Raw genomic sequence first — 6,000 nt, forward strand, 5'->3', positions numbered from 1 at the left:
AACTTATTCAGGCAGGCTAGAGGACTTCCAAAGGAGTTTGTAGGTTGAAACACTCTTGTCACGCCCAGGAACTTTATCAACTGAAGCTGTAAGTTAACTCTTTTTCAGAGAGAGGTGGTGGGGAACAGCCCCCCGTAAAGTCAGAGGTGTAGGTGAGAGCACAAAGCAGTAAAGTAGGCAGACTCTGGTTTTGGGGGTAGATGCTCGAGAATTTCCAGGGGGACTCCTGGGGCTTGATCCCGCCTTTGCGTATGCCGAGCCTCCTTCTTCATGACCTTTGCCATGGGAGGAGTTCCTCACGCTTGCTCCTGGCACACATGTTTGCCGCGGTTACAGCCTCTGGAAGCCTTGAAGGACGGAGCACACCCTGGCCTCCTTTGTCGCCCAGCCAGCACTTCAGGGAAAGAGAGGAGGGCACTTTGCTCTCTGGCCCACCCGCAGTTAGGTGCTGGATGAGCCACACTCGTCTTCACAAGTGGCTGACGTGGCCATGGGCCTGCCCGGCAGTCCACATGGCTCCTCTCTGGGCACCTGCTCCTAGATGGTGTGGTGCTCCCTGCCCTTGCTCTGGGCTCCTCCAGGCACGTGTCCTGGGGGGGTCGGGATCAGAATCCACCACATGTCCTTATGTCATCATCTACTGTAGGCCTGCGTGTTCCGGAACAAAGGAATCCCCAGGAGCACTGGGTGGAGAGGGGAAAGCAGACTCCTGGATCAGCAGCAGGTGATCAGGTCCGTGTACAGGGATGGTCTCACTTAGGGAGGAGGGAAGTCCAGGAGGTCAGTGACCTTTTCCTGCACGCTGGGGAAGCAACTCTTAGCAATGGAGACTATGCTACTTGGAACACTCTGCCCTGCCTGGCAGCTCAGAAAGCAGTCCATGAGATACAGGGCCAACACAGGGCCTCTCTCTGCTGGTTGATTACGCTAATTAAAGTCCTCCCAGCTTTGGGCCAGAGCTTCTACTTCCTCAGTCTGCCTTTGATTTCTGGAGTCTTGACCGAGGACTGTGTCCCTCTGTGTGGCCCCAAGAGGTGTGAGTTGGTTTCTTTGGTCCACATTTGATGGCCTTTTTCACTCCAAATATGCTCCAGTGGTTTCCAGCAGCTGAGAAGAGTGTGGCTTGCCACAGTCTCCCCCGAGCTCCTGTCTCAGCTCATGTCCATGATGGGGTGACCTGTCCACGTCCTGTCTGGGGTGTGCAGGGCAGACCCACTGACCTGGGTATTTGTCCAACGTTTGTGCCCAGGAGCTGTTGCTTCTTCTCTGGGACAGAGACAGTATTATAGCAGAATTCTCCAGTCCTGATGAGCAGAAATGTCTTCAACAGAGAGTCCTTTATTTTTAAAATTTTATGTCTTTTGTCATGTTAATGACAAAAGATGGTCATTTCTGTTTTGAGTCCTTACTGGCCAGAACTTTGAGCCTCTGATGCCACCCGGGCATTACTCCTCTTCACGGTCCCGACGTCTGGAGCCAGGGGGCCGGGCGTCCCAAGTAGGCCTCCCGGACTAGTCTCTGGGCGGGGTGCCGCAAGATAAGACGTGGCTGGTGGTGTCCATGCACGAGGGCCCTCTTGAACGTTTTGTGCTCGGACAACAGCCCACGTGCAGACATGTAGTATACAAGATCTGAGATGTCGCTTTGCTTCGTTTCAAAGCAGAGATGAGCCTTAGGCTTTTTGTTGTAGGAGCCGCCAACAGAAATTGACTGAAATACGTGTAAACAGTGCTGTTGGTCTGTTCAAGCCTTAGCCCCAGACTTGGACTAAAAACTCAGCAGGTCAGGTTGACGGCAGCCATGCATCCACGATTCTTTCAGTCAGCAGCCGGTGAAAGTGGGGCATGTGTGTCTGTGCAGTAACAGACAGCGCTGCCAAGTCCTCCAGAGTTTACCGTTTTCGGGGGGCGGGGTGGTGGTGTGTGGGGGTGGGGGTCCTCTGGGGAGGGCGAGGCCCTCTGGAGTTCCACTGGTCCTGAGGCTCTGAGGCCAGACTCCTGCATGGCCAGCAGGGTCTCCTAAGAGTGAGTGTCTCTGCTGGCTGACCAAGCCATCTCGGGACCTTAGGTTTTATTCTATAGAGTATGTCTTGAGAAGGTTCCACTTCAAATCTCTTCACCCAGAGAAGGTGTTAGGGAAGCTGACATCACACTCTCTCTGCCTAGGGGACTAGGCGGAGAGGAGAGCTGGCCCCCTGGCTCCTGGTGTCCTGAAGAGCCAGGGGACACGCACCCTGTCCGATGTCCCTCGGGGCTCAGGTGATCCTTAACAGGCCCCTACCTGTGCGCGAGGGACCCCGTCACAGAAGGCTGCTCTGGGCCCTGTGCAGACCCAGGCCCCAGAGCCAGCCTGCTGTCCTCCTCCTCTCCCCCGGTTTGCTCCTGTGTGTCTGGCTCCTGGTCCACGGCAGCTCAGACGTTTGGCTCTCGACACAACGCCACCTGCAAAGTTAGGCAACTCCCTTCAGTGCGCTCTCGTTGCCCTGTCTGTGCAGGGCAGAAAAGGACTTGATTTTTAACATGACTCTCTATTTCAGATACTCTCACGTGTTCCAGGTTGACTGAGTAGGTGGGAAGGTGAAGGAATCCCATTTCACAGGTTGTAAACTGAGTCCAATTTGATGATTTGCTCAGGGTCAGGGCCACAGCTCTGGCTTTAGGGGCCAAACTTCCAACCAAGCAACAGGGCCTCAGGTTCTGAAGGAAAAGTATTTTTGTGCTCTTTGTTTATTGAAAAAAGTTCACTGTGTTTGTAGACAATCTCATGTGGTCATGGCTTTCACAAGCTGCTTTATGAAGACACCCGAGGTGTTTGGTGTTAGCCCAGGATTTTCTCTGTCCTGCTGAGGAGTCCACGCAGTGAGGTTGTATTGGTGGTTCCTGTTCCTGAAGAGGGAGACTAGCTAGTGTCCAGGTGGCTGGGATGGAACCACCAGCAGATCTTTCTGGGAAGGTGCTGAGTCAGCCTACTAGTGAAGGCTCTTTGGGAGGCCAGCCCCTCCCTCTTCTGGGGGCACTTATGGTACCAGCTTCTCCCCCCCTGCCCCTCTTTCAAAGGGGGACCCAGCCACATACACATGACGTTAGTCCAGCCTTTCAGCTACTGAGGGGTGCTGTTCACATCTGCGCCTTTCTCTGGGCGTTTTCGAGGTGGGAGCTCCAGTTTGCCTTCCTCACCTGCCCTCTTCCCTGCTGCTCTGTGCCCCGCTCCCCCTTCCCTCCCCCCGCCCAGCCCCCCAGCCCCTGTAATGGAGACCCAGAGCTTGGCTGGGTGAGCTGTCTGTAAGGATACTGTCCTTTCATTTAGCTGGGCCTTCCTGCATTCCGTTCCCCAGCAGGCCCTCTCTGTGTAGAAAATGCCGTAACATCCTGTAAGATTAACCACAAATTAGCCACGACAGTGAACTGGCAAAGCTGTCTGCAGGACGTCTCATTCTACAGGAAGAGCCTCTTGCAGCAGCTGAAGGATTTGGGGGCCCGATTTTGGTTTCATTTGACACGACGCTGTATTCACAACTTGCTGGCCCAAAATGTGTCATACTTCCTTGTGCTGAGTGAAGAGCTGCCTTTTGATTTAATTATAGAAGTGTGCATCGTAGAAAATTCAGCTCAGTTCTGTTCAGTCACTTAGTGTCTGACTCTTTGCGACCCCATAGACTGCAGCACACCAGGATTTCCTGTCCATTACCAACTTCCGGAGCTTGCTCAAACTCAAGTCCATCGAGTCTGTGATGCCATCCAACCATCTCCTCCTCTGTCTAGAAAATTAGGAGGACCATTCATCCAAATTCCTGCCCTGCGGGAACTGACAAGCAGGCCAGCGAGGCACCTGCCGTGGGCTGACCCAGAGAATCAGGCACGATGCCTTGGACGCCAGCTCCCGGGACCCAGGGCTGTGGGCAGCCAGCCAGGCCGGAGCACCCAGGTCTCCTGACTCCCAGCTTTGCAGCCTTGTGCTGTGGCTTTCGCTGGCAGAGGGGCCAGACCTCCCTGATGGCTCTCAGGTGGCCAGCCTCAGCTTTCAGCTGCCCTTTGCTAGGTTTCTACCAAGACACTGGGTGATGATCATCCATCTAGTCAAGGACTGAGGCACACTGTTGAGAAGTGATCACACCGATCCTGTCAGTAATGAAAAGAGCAACCCAACATCTGATGCAGCAGGAATTCTCGGCTCATTGGCCAGCTCCTCCTCTAAGCCTGGACTCAGCTTGGGAGGACTGGCCTCCCTGATGTGAGCCCTGGGCAGGAGGTCCGTAGCCCCTGAGGGGCCAGGACAGCCCAGGTTGACAGGGGGACGAGCTGGAGTAATTCTGGTCTGGCAGAGTTTACCAAGACTCAGGCCATGGAAGCTTCTGGTTACCAAGACCCTAGAAAGGGCAGGACCTCTGTGGGACTGGCCCACGCAGGGTCTCAGGCCCCCCTCTCCCCCAGGAAGGGGTGCCATGAGGGTGGGGGTGGCCAGTGCACCCTGGGTTGGGGAGCAATACAGGCAGACATGGCCCAGTCTCTGGTCCCAGACTCTCCTTGGCCGCAAGTAACAGAACAGCTTAGCTTAGAAAAGGAGGGTTTACTTATCATATGAAGAGAGGTCCAGGAGAGGTGGCTGCTGACTCTTAAAATCATCCCCCTGGAGAGCCAGCCCCTGCGAGAAACCTGTGCACTGGTGAACCAGAAGGACTGTATTGACTTGTTGATTTGTGCTCTGCAGCTGTGACTGGAGGTTTCATGCATTTCTTGTCTTGATTCTAGCCAGACTTGCCCTGTGATACATCTACCAAGGGCAAGACCACCTTCACCAGCCTGGGGCAGGGGCTTCTCTCTGCGTGACCCGGACCTCCCAGGTCCCCTCGCTCCTGGGGTGTGGCCGATCCCGCCACTGTGTGGGGCTGTCCACACAGCAGTGACTCAGGAGCAGCCACAGCCCTGCAGAAGTGGGATGTCCCCGCCACACGTGAGCACTGTGGACCCATGCACCCGGGGGAGCTGGAGCTGGATGTGTGAGGGGGCCCCGCGTTCATGATTAACTGGGTCTGGATGATCTGAACGTGATGTATAAACCTCAGGCTGGAGCTTGCTAATCTGAAAATCAGCACCACAAAATCCTGGGAAAACCCTCAAACGGGATTTGAATGGAATAGAAACTGGTCACTTCTGAGGGCCTGCTCTCCTCAGACTCGGAGAGAGGAGGATGGAAGGAAGTGGCAGCGGCTGGGGGCGTTGGGCAGACCCGCCAACCCCTAGACTAGAGCTGACTCTGCCCGGCCCTGGACTTCAGACGCGTCCCAAGGCCGGCTCCGCCAGCACTGAGTGGACCCATCCCCGCGTTGGCGGCAGAGTTGTGTGGGGACTGCAGGCGTGCATGCGGCCAGCCCGCGGACCCTCCGCACTGCGGGCCCGTCTCCGGCTGCCTTAGAGCTTGGGGACGTTCTGATGCCTCCACTGGACCCAGACCAGTGAAGGGAGAGGGGCGGGCCTGGCCTCGCACTGAGAAGCCCCACCGCGGAAGCCTGTCTGCAGCGGCTGGGCTGCCAGGTTCGGACCAAGTGTCTGCTGCTGTGTCCTGGAGGCCAGACTGCTGGGGAAGCGGGTGAGGACGCTCAGCTGCCCATGATGGACGGGCCCTCCGGGCGCTGGTCGTGCACACTGCAGGAGAGCCCTGTCCAGCAGAGAGGAGCTGCAGGAGCTCCGGTGGAAGTCTCTGCGCACCTTGTCGGCCCAGTGCCTGGGGGCAGAGTGGGGTGCTGTCCAGGAGCTGGGGTGAGGGGGCGTCTCTGGGGGGCGGAGTGGGGTGCTGTCCAGGAGCTGGGGTGAGGGGGCGTCTCTGGGGGGCAGAGTGGGGTGCTGTCCAGGAGCTGGGGTGGGGGGCTGGGTCTGGGGGCAGAGTGGGGTGCTGTCCAGGAGCTGGGGTGGGGGGCTGGGTCTGGGGGCAGAGGGGGATGCTGTCCAGGACCTGGGGTGCGGGGGTGTCTCTGGGGGCAGAGTGGGGCACTGTCCAGGAGCT

This window comes from Bos mutus, chromosome 4, assembly GCF_027580195.1.
Source record: "Bos mutus isolate GX-2022 chromosome 4, NWIPB_WYAK_1.1, whole genome shotgun sequence".
Taxonomy (NCBI): domain Eukaryota; kingdom Metazoa; phylum Chordata; class Mammalia; order Artiodactyla; family Bovidae; genus Bos; species Bos mutus.